The following is a 15,009-nucleotide window of genomic DNA, read 5'->3' on the forward strand; positions in this document are numbered from 1 at the left end:
TGAAAAGGGCTTCCCATACCCTGGGAGGCAGGATGGTATAGTGGTTAAGTGTACAAACTCTAGCCATCAGGCTTTCGAGTTCAAATCTTGGCTTTGTCGCTTGTTAGCCGAGTGACCTTGGGCGAGTCATTAAGCCTGCCTGTGCCTCAGCTTTCTTGTCTGTAAAATGGGGATGACACTTGTCCCTACCTCCTAAAACGCCCTGAAGAATGAAATGAGTTAATATCTCTAAAGTGTTTAGCAGTTTGAGAAGCAGTACCTGGCATGGAAGAAGCCCTATTACATGTTTATTAAAATTATTATATATTCCATAAGAATTCCAGCTCAATAGCCACTTCTGGGCTCTGTTCTGTGCCAGGAGCAGCATGTGGATGGGAGATTCCAGATGAACAAGTCACGGCTTTGGCTCCCAAGCTGCTTGCAAAATCCTTTTAATGGGGACACAGTGAAGGAATGATGGATGTGACCCAGCCTTGGGCTCAGAGAGAAGCGGCCTCTTAGAGAGGCCAAGGGCAGATGTCAAAGCTGTAGCTCTGCACATTCTACAGATGGAAGGTGAAGGCCCTGCGTGATAAATACCTGCTGCCCCTGCGACAGACCGGATTTTCTAAGGATGAAAGTGATAATACTTCCCATTCACATGCTTTTCCAGAACCTTACCACTTTCCCATCGAGAGGGACTCTGATTCCCCTCTGTTTGAATCTGGGCAGGGCACCCAGCTTGCTCAGAAAGGACAGAATGCTGCAGAAGTGTGGCTGAGTGACTTCTGCGGCCAGGGCAATAATGGTCGGCGCTGGAGAGCGAGATGGATTTCTGTCTTTGAAACTGGGACGTTTGCCTCTGGAGTCCTTAGCTGACATTTAAGAAACGTGCGGCTACCATGCTGTGGGGAAGCCCAGGCCACAAGGACAGGACACGTGCAGGGTCTCTGGCTGACAACACCAGCTGAGGTCTTTGCCGACAGCCAGACATGTGAGTGGAGATGCTTCCAGATGATTCCGGTCCCTAGCTGCTGAGTCACCCCCGGCCTCTGAATTTTCCCATTTCAGTCTTCAGATACTGGGGAACAGAGTCGAGCCTGCTCCCTCTCCAAATCTCCAATCCACAAAACGTGTGAGTATACTAGCATGGTTATTTTAAGCCACTACGTGTTGGAGTGATTTGTTATGAAGGAACAATAAGCAGAGCCCTGCCCTCGGACCTTCGGCTATGACTTGTCTTTTAAGACTCCCAGCAACAGACAAGTCTGTCTCCAGAGATCTTAGAGGAAGAAAGCAGGCTTGCAGCACAGTTAATAGGATTTGTTTCTTCACGAGTCTAGAGAATCCCCCGTGATCAAAGGTGTTACAGCTGGAAAAGTTTCTAGAGCTGTTGTGCTTGCCGGCATCTGGCTGTGACAGCTCCGGAGGGAGTCACCACCAGCACCTCTAGCAGAGAGGGCCTGCGATTGGACCTTCTTCCTCGCAGCTCTTCTGAATGGGCACGGATCGCAATGGCTCGGGCAGGTGGAAGTGCCAGCTTAACACTGGAGCAATGGTAGATCCACCTGGAGGTATGGAATTGCCCTTGAAGGAGGGGAGGAACTCTCCATACGACTGGGAAGACAGTTCCCACGTTTTCTAGATCGAGTCTGTTATTCTTCTTACTATCTGCTGTTTGCTCTATATTTAATGGCTACTATTTTGTTCAGTCCTCATGATCAGAAGGGGAAGTAGTTTGTCAGCCCCATCGCAGACATGTAGAAACTGAGGCTCGAAGACTAACTCGGGAGCATATGTATCCAATTAATGGGGAGGCATGGAGAAACCCGTGTCTTCTGATTCCACGTTGAGGTCTCTTGTCATCGAACTCTGCGAAGAATACCTGTTCTGGAGGGAAAAAAAAGTGATGTGTGTTCCAAGGGTGTTGGGAGAGTGCTTGTGAAAGGTGTCACATTCCTGCCTGTGTAGCTTTTCAGGTCATTCCCACCTACTGGAATTCTGCACATTATCTGTACAAGGAAGTTCGTTTCCTGCTCTGAGTGTTGGCTTTTTGTGGTTCTTCCCGGGAATGAGATGGAATCAGTGATTATTTGAAGTATCTGCCACTATCTGTGGTGCAAATAGTCCCTCCATGGCTGTCCTTAAACCGCCAAGTTGACGTCATTGACCAAGGGGTTGAGAAGGGATATGCATCTTCTGCTCTCGTGAGGCAGTACTAGCCGACTCCAGCAATAGATGAAGCCAATGCAAGTACAGAATTTTTGTGATGCTTTGTTTTCCCCAAAGCAGTCAAATGCTCCCCCCGACCCCCGCCACATTTTCAAATTATCAAAGACAGTAAGCAAAAACAGTGCTGCTGTTCCCCAAGTCAGAAGGACAAGTCTATTTGTGAAGACCAGTTCCTTTAAAGGGGCACCATTCTGGAGAGGTGACGGTCATCATCTCCAGACAACTCTTTGTGTCTTTCGCCAGTAATGCAGCGCCCATGACACAGGCACCAAATACTGATGCCTCGGCATGGCATGTTGGGGTTGGGGTGGAAGACAGCATTGTTGCAGGGCTGGGTAGTAGTAGCAGGAGACAAGCCCCGGAAAGGAACCCCACACGCTTCAACCTTGCTCCATAAGGCATTCGCGGCAGGCCTGAAGCTCAAGCGGTCTCCTCAGCTTCCGCCCTTCTGGGACTGTGACTAAAGCGTTGAAGGGAACAGGAGAGTGTGTGACTCTCTTAACGGGTAAGAATGCGCGGCCTTTCTTCTCTTACTGCCGTCTCCTCAGTGCCTCCATCCCTCTCTCTCCCTTAGATGTCTGGTAGCATGTCCTTCTACTCCTGTGGAAGAGCGGATGGAGAGAGGTGGGTGGGGACTTCAAGGGGGAGCTCTGGTCTGGATGGAAACCGAAATCTGAGGGGGTACTGGTGCGCAGAGAGCAGGTGCGGGTCCCCAGCGTGGGAGTGGACGGCTGGTGGGGATTTGCCCGCACTCCAGCAGCCAGCTGCGGGCCCGGAGCAGGTAGAGGTTGTTAGAATGGAGACAGGGTCTTTGATCTGGCTCCTGCCCTTCTCTCTGCCAACCTCCACCCACTTCCACAGACAGACCGGACTTCGCTCAATCCCTTCCACACCCGGAAATTCCCGCTTTCAGTAAATCTATCATCCCTCACTCTGTCCTGCCTTTGTAACTCCTGCTTACATTTGAGACCCAGTTGGGTTTCACCTCCCAGACAGAAGACACTTCTCCAGCTGCGGCACCCCACCCCCACCCCCCCCGCACCATGGCACAGGCTGCTCTGGAAATGCCGCCCTGATCCTGGTCCCCAAGCTCCCGGGACAGTTAAGGCCTACACCAGCTCTAGCCTCATGTCCTCAGCTGCAAAACTAGGGGGTGGATAAGCACTTGACTTAGTCCAGAGTTCTGGGGCCGTCTTTGCCACCTGTGTGTCCCCACGCAGTGTCCAGCAACCAGCACAGCCTCTCCGTTCTGTTCTACTAGAAGTGCTTCAGGTCAAAGCAATTGATTTGCAGTCTTGCAAAAACACTTGCAGTGCAGTCTTGCCTACAGTGGCTCCAATTCGATGCTGACATCTTCGATAGAGCTGGCTTAATGGAGAAAAATGACTTTATTCCCTAAACAAGACAGACTTTGGTAGGGGCTGGGGTTTGTAGTGGGGGAACTTTTATTTACGTGTCACGTTACTCTAATTCTGAGGAATTTAAGCATCCTTTTGGCTATGCTTTCCATTTCTACCCATCCCGTTAATAAAGATTAATGACAGGACTAGAATTTATTGAGGAAAACACATCAAAATGACAATTTTTAGTCCTTTCGCCTAGAATCGTGGCGTGCCCAATTCAGGCATCTCATAAAATTCCATCCACTTAAAACTGGTTATTAGGCTGTTAATACTTAGTTTTGGTTCTGCTTACTCTCTGGAAATGCTGTTTTCCAAAAGCATAAGTGTGACAGGAAATTTCTTCACTCCGTGTATCCCTAAGTAGTTTAAATATTATTTCATAACAGCAAATGGGCTTTTCTCTTCTTGGGCAGGCAGGCTAGGGCTGGCTTTCTTATCTGGGATATGGGTATGACAGCGTGTTTATTCCCAGGGTGCCAGAGAGGAACAACTGAGACCACGGGTGGGAGAACTCTTTCCAAGCTCCAAATGTCAAATGTAAGGAGGCTCCATGGCCAATGGTCGTCCTGGGCAGGCTTGCAGCTCTAGAAGCCCGTGTCCTTTTGTTCTCTGGTGAGAATGGGGTGACAATCAGACAGGACTGCGGGGGAACTAGGTCCTGGGATACGGACCCCGTTAGCACAGTTTAAGAATCTGAGATGGAAATGCTTACACAAGACCAAGGTTTCTCCATGTTCTTTATTTCTCCCTGCCTTTCACAACTTACTCTCACACGTGCCCCTTTACCCTCTGCTAAAGGAGCGACATTTCTGTGAGGCCAGTTCCTCAAACTCAAAATTCGAGGAATTTGCAAACAGTCATCTCCTGTGGCCCCTGCCACGAAGTTTTCTCCCATTCCACATCTTCCAGTACATCTGTGATCTTTGGGTCCCTTGGTGCACTGGAAAATTCTGAATGCCGCTGTAGTCTTATTTATACTTACCCGCAAACGTAAATGTTCCTCCGAGAAAAAAATACTCAAGGATGCCTCTTTTGTAAGGGATGGGTCTGTAAGAAATTTAAGACTTCAGGGGTCAGGGTGGTGGATTTTCAGTAGAGACTTCTAGATTTATGTCTTTTCAGTCGCGGCCTGAGGAGGTCCTGGCTGATTGATCCGCCAAGGAGAAAGAAATGCATGCACGTTTGTATCTCCTCCCAGTGACTGAGCCATCTTGGCCTTATCCCACCACCTCTGCTGCCAAATGAAATACAGTCCTTTGTGTGTTTCTTACCTGCACTAGAAAACCGGCACCACAGAAGAAACTCTGACCAAGTAGACCTTTCATTTAGAAGAACATGACCACTAGGTTATTGCAGAAAGGGTAGACCTCATTATTCAAAGCATCCAAGAGGCAGAATACTTGAAATGTCAAGCCATTTGTGTATTTCAGCAAATATTTTAATCTGACTAGTATAGGGGGTTCACTTTAATGCGACCAAGTATTTACTGATCAATTATTTTCTACTAAGCATTAAAATCAGAGAACCTAGAGTCGATTAGAGCTCCACACCACCAGTAGAAATACAAAATCTGACATCTGAATAGTGCTGTATGGGTCACTCTGCAAATGCCCATTTTTAAGTTTTCCCAGTCTCCTGGTAGGGCAGGCCAGTCTGTGCTTGTTTGTAGAAGACAAAGCACAAGGAAAAGCCTTGTGTTGCCTGAGGAGACACAAATAGTTTACTGACCTAGTCCAAGCCAACTCACCTGGGTTCTTGCTCCTCAGGATTTCCCTAAGGCCAGGAGTTGTGTTCCTAGGAAACAAGGTCCTAGATGGTAGATGTTGAATTGAAACAGAGAAGGATAAGATCCAAGAGCCCTCAACATGAAACAGTGCAGAAAGTGCAAGGCCAGATGGTGGTCCGGGGAGGGAATGTAATACAGCAAGCACAGCACCATTGGGCATGGCTGTGGGCAGGTCCACTCTTGACAGACTGGTCAGAGGGGAGTCTTCTGCATGACTCGGCCTTTGGGTTATGTATGTGCCAGATGTTCTTAGGACACCCAACGTCTTGCCGGAAATCAAGAGCTTTGGACTTCTCAGAAACTCATCTGAGATACTGGAAGGTCGAGAGGTTATAGCCACTGAGGTTTCTGGCCTGGGAAGTCTTAAGATTTGCCAGTGGCTTTTGTTTCCCTGACCAGCTTTCACAGACACTGTGGTCATAATCTGACTGCTGGGCACTTTAGAATCCATTATCAAGAGCTACAGCAGACCTGTGAGAATCCATCCCTATAATGGAAACCTATGTAACATTGTGTGTCAACTATCCTCCAAATAATAAATAAAATTCACGCATTAAGAAAAAAAAAAAAAGAATCCACCCTCAAAATCTTAAGAGATTGCAAGAGAACGGATTGCTAAGTAGAGCAAAAATAGAGCTAACAGGCAGTCCACCCAGTTTTCTAGTAATTCTTCTTTCATTTACCTAAGAGCAAATTCTTGGATGAGCTCCTGCTGGTCCAGTGCCTACAGCACCCGGTGTATTCACATACATGCTGGGGTGTCCAATGCCATCTTGGTATGAGTAATCATTATTTTCTCTATTTGAGACTCTGAGGAGTTAGTGTTTGGCCCAAGGATAGCGGTGTTAAATTTTCTGAATCCAAAGCCTGTGCGTGGTCCATCACAGCAGTGGTCATTCCATGGCACCTGATGCAGTTCAAGAGAATCATCAATGTGATTTTGGGACACTTCAGTAGAGAAAGGCGGAGCCCTGAAGGACACCACCCTAACCTTGATTTAATTACAGTAGTTTTAGTTTTAATGTATGTTATACGCTGGATTTCATGTACAATTTGATTTGAGTCAAAGGTTCTGGACATTTAAAAAGTCCTGAAATTCATGACTCTTCACCTTTTAATCTAACATTTCCAAGTGAATAGGCCCAAGGACCTTAGATTATTTTCCTATCCACTGGGTCCTTGAGTGGTTGGAGCTTTGGATCAGTTTTTGCAGATATCCCTGTGGTAAGGTGCCTCCGTTATTCATGGCAAACCAGCTCTGGGCCCTGAGACTGGGACTGCGTCCTGGTTGTCCTACTGAATCTTTGTGTGACCTTGAGCAAGTCACTTCTCTCTGACCTCACTTTCCTTATTCGACTGGATCAGCTTCTAGGCCTGACATTGGGAGAAAGGGTGAGGAGGCATGGAGATGGTTACAGTCTTCTGAAATATAGTACCTGTGCTTGCTGGCTGGAGGCCTGGCAGTCGGGTTCCCAGATTTAGCAAGGTAAAATATAGGCCACACTGTTAAATTTCAATTTCAGATATACAACAAATACTTTTCAGTAGAAGTGTGTTCCATATTTGGGACATGATTACACTAAAAAGAATGTTGTGTATCTGAAATTCAAATTTATCTGAATATCCTGCATTTTTGGTAATACTACTTTGAAGGAATATTGTCCTCTCTATCCCTTTAGCAAAGAACTGGGGGGAAAACCCCAAAAAGCAAATAAACAAGCAAATGAACAAATAAAAAAAACTTGTTAATTTTTGGTCTTGTTATCTGGGTGAAATCTTCCTTTCTGATCTTTCAACTTGTGACATCATGGCACCCCAAAAAATATTAAATACAGAAGGTAAAAATAATACTGTATCCAGTTTTTTTTTTTAATTTAACATTTATTTACTTATTTGAGTTTAGGAAACACAATTCTGTGTCTGTATGCCACATTTTGTGATTGTCTCGAGAGATTTTTTTTTTTCTGTATCTAATGACTCTTGACTTGAATAAGCCTATCTTCTCTCTGTCCCAAACATGTTCTTTTGGCCCAAACCCACACCATTACAAGGAATTCTGCTGGCTGTCCGAGTTTCCTTCAGACTTTATTATTTGTGTTTTAATTCTCTCTCTCTCTCTCTCCCTCTCCCCCCAACACAAATACACACACACACACACACACACACACACACTCACTCACTCCAAACGTGCACTTTTTTGCTTTTCAGCCAGTGATTGCATGTGGCTGGTGGTTTGGCGATTGTGAAATAGTCTTGAAATATCGGTGAGGAAAGTGTTCCCCCTGCATTGTGGTCCAACTCCCCACAGGAACTTCAAGTTTCTCTCTGTCTCCTTGTGCAGGAGGAAGCACCAACTTGGGGTGGCAGAGGCTGGCAAGACAGAGCTCCCTACTTTCTCCATGTGTTCCTGCCATTTTCTAAGTATCCTTTGAAAACATGATTTGGTCCCATTGGGAAATTGCATGCATCCTGGATAGAACCCATGGCACATCTGGGAACTGCCAAACTCATAGGTGGGAAGTCAGAGAGAAGCTAGCTGAGAGTCCGGCCGGAAGATGGCCCCTCAAGGCCGACCCTCTGACATCTTTGCAAAGAGATTTGAATGAAGAGGTGCTGTGTGGAGGAAGGTGCCATGTCCGGGAATCTGAAGACTTGCATTTTCTTCTGGACAAGCTGGCAGACTCAGGTCGGGGTCTCGGGGCTCATCTGGTCATTGAGGATCGGTTGAGCTGATCTCTGAGAGATGTTCCAGTCCTGCCTTTTTGTGATTCATTCATCCATCCATTCATTTGTTCACTGTGCAACAGTTTACTCATCTAAACACAGGCCTGGACATAGTAAATTCTGCAGCTTGAGGAGAACAGCAACAGACTGTGACACATACTTTTCCCTTTTCAATTCACCCAGAGAGACTTGACATGAGAAATCAAGATAAGTATCAAAATACACAGGCTTAACCAACTTTCATTTTATTCTATCCATACAGTGAATACTTATATATACTAAGCACCAGACTCTGCTCAGGGGACAGAGATGAAGCAGGCAGTGTCCCCGCACTGGGAAGCTGATGGTCCAAGGGGGAAGATAACCTGGGAGACCAGCAATCCCATACACTGTGGCCTTTGCAGGGGTGGAGGGAAGGGCAGAACCCTGAGGGAGAACAGAGGAAGAAGTGGTTCATTTACCTCTGCTTATTTCTCTTATGGAAGTGATATGTAGTGGGTGGCTCGGACCTTTGGGACAGCAAATAGAGGAAGTATATGCTATCAAAAATAGAGGAGCGAGGAGGAAATAAAAGTTCTCATCTAACAGAAGCACAAGAGGGGCCTGACAGGGACCAGGGATGAGTAACTTTCCCTGGTGCCTCTGAAGCTGGCGTATTTCTCCACTGTAGAACCAGGCTCAGGAAATGGAACCTTCCTCCTCAGTCAAGAAGGGCCACTTCCTAGATGTCCAAGGCAAAGCACTGGGTGCTTCTGTATCCTTCAGGAAAGAATATTCAGGGCTTCCCATGGGAGGAGGGGGAGGCTTCTCTCAGAGGTTTTGTGTTCCTCTTCAGGCCACCTGGTTTGGCTACTGCCACAGATGGGGACAGGCTGGGCCCATGAATGCCTTCTGTTCCCAGACTCCCCATCGAGGTGTGAGAACTCCCATTCAAATGTACGTCTCATATCAAGGCTACAGCAGCCCACGTGGAGGGGAAAGGCTGGCCTGGGAACAAAGAGCCATACTACCGTCTTGACACGGGGCTCCCAGATACCCCCCTATCGTGGGATGGGTGTGGTGTCTGTAATCATCCCTCATTTCAATTCCAAAGATTTCTCCAGTTCTACAACCTCCAACTCTTTATCCACAAGTCCAAACTCTTCTCCTGCCTGAGAGCTCACAGCATAATCCATCCATCCATCCATCCATCCATCCATCCCTCATATGTTACACACAGTCCCTGGCACATTGTCAGCAGTCAGTAAATATTCAATAGTGTGTCAGTTATACCCCAGTTTAAAAAAAAAGAAAAAGAAGCTATGATGAAATCATACTGAATTAGGGTAGCCCCCAACTCAGTGACTGGTATCTTTATAAGAGAAAGAAAGGAGAGGGAGACTGGACACAGAGACACACGGACATGGAGACATACAGAAAGGGAAGAAGACAAAGCCACGGACATCAGAGGCAGAGATTGGAGTGATGCAGCTATAGGTCAAAGAATGCCAAGCATTGCCTGTAGCCACCAAGCTAGGAAGAGAAAGGAAGCAATTCTTACCCAGAGCTTTCAGAGGGGGCGTGGCAAAATAAAATAAACAAACATAAACAAATAATCGATGCAGACTGCATGCTGAATGGACATAATAAATGAATGGAGAAAACATAGAAAGTGATCATAGTCAGGTGTAGTGGGGGGCTTTTAGATTGGCATTTGAGCTGGGGTCACAGACTCTCAAGGCTCCCGCAGTACCCTTTTCCTGGCATAGAAACCAGAAAGGCATCCCACTAGGAAGGAGCACGTGTACAGAGCGATGGATGTGCTAAGTCATAGGTCTGTTTAGGAGATAAGCTAGCACCTAGGTTTGAGTAAAATGTGAGGCTGGAGAGGTTGGTTGAGGACAAGTCAGGAGGGCATGCAGTAGTGTTTGTGTTTGATCTTATCAGTGAAACTACACGGATTATGATGTATGCTTTATTTCCATCAGAGCTCAAGAATCTCCTAGAAGCCTTGTAAATCTTATCTGGAACATTTTGAATTGTCTCTAATATTTATTTAAGTCATCCACAAATAATTCTGTATTTCTGCTGAACACCTCCAGGCTTTCCAAAGCTGGCTGTGCCCCCCACTTTGCTTCTCCCTCTGCTGATGCTAGACCACATTGTGATTGCCCCACACTATGGCCTCAATAGCTCTCGACCCCTGATGGAGTCAGATAGCTTTTTTGGAAACCTTCCTTGAGGTCATTACTCAAGTCAATTCTCAGATCTCCCATCCAAGGCAATTCCAGCAAGAAGTGTTTATGGTTCGGTGCAATATGGTGACCCCCAAATGACTACCATGACATTTAAGTTTTATTGCCCTACTTCCTACCTATCTCATACATTGGAGAAATTGAGAGGCTCACAGGAATAAGGCTCATAAGCATCTGGGTGTTTTGGAGATTGGTAAGTCAGATTTGGAAGTTGATGGGCTTAGACACTACTGGACTATGTCCCCCCAAAACGTGTGTTGAAGTCCTTACTCCCAGTACCTTACAGAATGTGACCTTATTTGAAAATAGGGTCGTTGTGGATGCAATCGGTCAAGTTTAGATAAAGTCATACTGCATTAGAGTGGACCCTTAATGCAATATGACTGGTGTCCTTACAAGAAGATAATGTGAAGATACAAAGAGAATGTCGCCATGTGAGGACAGAGGCAGGGACTGGAGTGAGGAAGATGCAAGCCAAGGAGCACCGAGGGTTGCTGGCTGCCTCCAGAATATGGGAAGAGATAAGGAAGGATTCTACCCAGAGTCCAGAGAGTCCTGGTCCTTCTCACACCTGGATTTTAGCTTTCTACCCACCAGAACTATCAGAGAATAAATTTCCACTGGTAAAGCCACTGAGTTTATGGCACTCAAAGTAGCCATAGGTAACTAATGTGGACACATATTGCTATTGGAGACTCAGAGTCTTCCGATCTTCTTGCCCCGGGAGCAGTGCTCTTGCTTGTGTGAGAGGCGGACTGCATCTCCTGGACAAGAAGGCCAGTGGTCTGTAAAGGGGCATTCTGAAGTATCTGTTAGCATGTCACTAGGTGTCCTGTGGGTGTTCAATAATGCCTTGTTTGAACCAGATTAAGCGATGGTTAAAGATTCATCAGAACAAGACTGGGGAGGGGGTGCCTGGGTGGCTCAGTTGGTTGGGCATCCGACTCTTGATTTCAGCTCAGGTCACGATCTCATGGTTCGTGGGTTTGAGCCCTGTGTCAGGCTCTGTGCTGATAGTGCAGAGCCTGCTTGGGGTCCTCTCTCTTCCTCTCTCTCTGTCCCCTGCTTCTCAAAAATAAACAAATACACTTAAAAAAATTAAATAATGGGGCATTCTGAAGTATCTGTTAGCATGTTGCTAGGTATCCCGTGGGTCCTCACTAATGCCTCGATAATGCCTTGTTAGAACCAGATTAAGTTATGGTTAAAGAGTCATTAGAACCAAGACATGGGGGAGGGGTGTCTGGGTGGGTCAGTCGGTTGAGCGCCGACTCTTGGTTTCTGCTCAGGTCATGATGTCACCGTCATGGGGTCAAGCCCCATGTCAGACTCCATGCTGAACATGGAGCCTGCTTGGGATTTTCTCTCTCCCTCTCCCTCTGCCCCTCCTACATTCATGCACATGCACACATGCTCATTCTGTCTCAAAATAAATAAAATAAATGAAACTTAAAGAAAAAAAAAGGAGAAGACTGAGGGGAATTCAAACTACAGAAAATATTCACCATGTCCCTTCTTCATAAAACTTTCCCTTTTCATGGCCCTTGCCGGCACGCTTCCATTTGCAGTCATGGGTATGTGCTTGCAGTCTCAGGCCACGTGCATCCTTGCGAGCAGCCCTTTGTCCCCCAGCCGGTGTTGTTACATCCTATGACAGTGTCGGCCTCATATTTCATCCGGTTGTTATACCACAATCATTTCACCATTTCGCTCCTGTTGGTCATTAATTTGAAGGTTTTTTTCTTCTTTTTTTACTTACTCAGATAACATTGCAAAGAACATCTTTGTGTTTATATTTTTTCTCCAGGTTTATTGCGAAATAATTGACTGATGTCACTGCCTAAGTTTAAGGTGTCCAGCACGATGGTTTGATTTCCACGTGTTATGCAATGACCACGATGGCTTCCGCGGACTTCTGTATTCTCCTACAGATACAATGAAAAGAAATGGGTTTTATCAATTTTGATTCTTTTGGATTATCTCCTTTGAATAAGTTTCTAGGATAGATTTACTGGCTCAAAGACTACGTACAGGGTTAAGGATTTTGTCATATATTATTTTACTGTTTTCTAAAAGGGCAAAATCAAAATGCAGGGCTGTCAGAAAGTACCAACCAAATGGTGCTTCATTACATTTTTACTTTCTGAGGTTGAAAATGCATTTATTTCTGCTGTGGGATTGTCCTCGTGTATTTACCCGCTGCTGTATTGGGACCTAATTGTACTGGCTATCTATTTTTGGAAATAGCTTTCCTTTTATTATAATGAAATTTGCATTTTTAAACTCAATTAATCAAGTATTATTTTTTATCTGAAGTGTAGTTGGCATAAAATATTATTTTAGTTTCAGGTGTACAACATAGTGATGCAACAATCGTATACTTTATGAAATGTTCACCATGACATATGCAGTTACAAAACAGTTATTACGGTGCTATTGGCCATATTCCCAATGCTGCACTTTTCATCCTTGCGACTTAGCTTATAACTGGAAGTTTGTACCTCTTTATCCCTTTAACCTATTCTGCCTGCCTCCCCCCGCCCTCCCCTCTGGCAACCACTAGTGTGTTCTCCATATGTGTGAGTCTGTTTCTCTCTTTTTTGTTGTTGCTGTTTGTTTTGTTTTTTAGATTCCACACGTAAGTGAAATCACATGGTATTTGTCTTCCTCTGACTGATTTCACTTAACACAGTACCCTCCGGATCCATCCATGTAGTTGCAGATGGCAGGGTTTCATTCTTTTTTATGACTAAATAATATTCCATTGTGTACGTATACACACCACATCTTCTCTATCCATTCATATATCAGTGGGCACTTAGGTTGCTTCCGTAATTTGGCTGTTATAAATAATGCCGCAATAAACCTAGGGGTGCATGTATCTTTTCAAATTGTGTTTTCATTTTCTTTGGGCAAATACCCACGTGTACATTATTGGATTGTATGCTACTTATTTTTATAGATTTTTGAGGAGCCTCCATGCTGTTTTCCAGAATGGGTGCACCAATTTACATTTCCGTCAATGGCGCACAAGGGTTCCTTTTTCTCCACATCCTTGCCAATACTTTGCTACCTCTTGTATTTTTAATGCTAGCCGTTCTGATAGGTATGAGGTGGTATCTCATTGTGGTTTTGATTTGCATTTCCCTGATGATGAGTGATGTTGAGCATCTTTTCATGTGTCTGTTGGCCATCTGGATTATTCAATTAAACGATGGGCAGAGGACCTAAAGTGGCATTTTTCCACAGAAGACATACTAAGAGTATTTGTTTTTATTGAAGAGAGTTACATTTCATTGAAGAGAAGTTGTTATAGACTTGAACTTTTTCCTTTTTTTTATTAAAAAATTTTAAGTTTATTTATTTATTTTGAGAGACAGAGTGAGTGGGGGAGACAGAGAGAGAGAGGGAGACAGAGAATCCCAAGCAGGTTTCGTGCTGCCAGCACAGGGCCTGATGCAGGGCTCAAACCAATGAAACCGTAAGATCATGACCTGAGCTGAAACCAAGAGTCGGACACTTAACTGACTGAGCCACCCAGGCACCCCTGAATTTTTTCTTTTATTGGAAGTTATAATATTATTTACTATTTATCAAATAAATGTTCTTCCAAAATTGTGATTGAGTATTCTGTTTTACTTCTGTTATCTCTATGGCTCATTTTAATAGTTTACTTTTTTATCCATTTGGTGTTTATTTTTTCATATCACATAAGGTATAATCTAAATTATCTATAAATTGTGATCCAGTTACATAAAATAACTGATTAAATAATTTTTGATGATTACTTGATTATATATCAAATAATCTTATGTACCTTTTCTGTTATAAAAATTCATGTTCTTTACTTTTTGAGTATTTTAATTTTTTATTATTGCTACTTTGTGATTTGGTTTAACTCCTAGTAGGCCTTGCTTCTTCTATTTTTGCTCATTTTCCAGCATTTCCTTTCTTTCTTTTTTTAAGTTTCTTCATTTTTGAGAGAGAGAGAGAGCTCATGGGTGCTCTTGCGAGCAGGGGAAGGGCAGAGAGAGAAGGAGAGAGAGAAACCCAAGCCAGCTCCATACTGTCAGCCCAGAGTTCAATGCAGGGCTGGATCTCATGAACCATGAGATCATGACCTGAGCCAAAATCAAGAGTCAGAGGCTTAACTGATTGAGCCATCCAGGTGCTCCATATTTTTCTAGCATTTTCTTTTTTGTGCGTGTTCTCATGCAGTTAAATGAGCTTTAGATTCATTTGCCATGTTCTGAAAGAAGACTTTGATATTTGGGTAGGTGGGCACTTAAGATATACATCCATTATTGGGTAGGTCAGGATAGGCTGAACTTGAGTCATTTCTGATTAAGAGGGGTAGCTGAGTGGAAAGAGCTGGGCTTTCCAACTGGACCATCCCTCAGTATGAGTCCTGTCCTGCCACATGCTAGCTTGTCCAGGTGATTAACCACCCTGACACTTATTCCCCACTTAACCACACAGAGATAACAAGGCCTACCTCAGAAGGGTGCCATTCTAATTAAAAGAGAGAAGGGATGTGAAACACTCGGTACAATTCCTGCCAAATGTGGGCATTTGACTTTCATTGCCTTTTTATTCAATCTCAATCACAATTTGTAACTTCATCTGACCTTCTCAAACTTGCCCCCGATTT

The 15,009-nt window shown here is 44.7% G+C and overlaps 1 long non-coding RNA gene across 1 annotated transcript in view; it reads right to left on the minus strand.

Moving 5' to 3' along the window:
• Nucleotides 1-10,130: 10,130 nt before the first annotated feature.
• The window catches only part of LOC128778627 (uncharacterized), a 124,176-nt gene continuing 119,297 nt past the window's right edge, over nt 10,131-15,009 (minus strand). The window contains exon 4 of the long non-coding RNA XR_008424301.1: nt 10,131-12,283. This is a non-coding gene — a long non-coding RNA (uncharacterized LOC128778627). The remainder of the gene's footprint in view (nt 12,284-15,009) is intronic.

Source organism: Panthera pardus, unplaced genomic scaffold, assembly GCF_024362965.1.
Source record: "Panthera pardus isolate Hobbes unplaced genomic scaffold, ASM2436296v1 HiC_scaffold_20, whole genome shotgun sequence".
Taxonomy (NCBI): domain Eukaryota; kingdom Metazoa; phylum Chordata; class Mammalia; order Carnivora; family Felidae; genus Panthera; species Panthera pardus.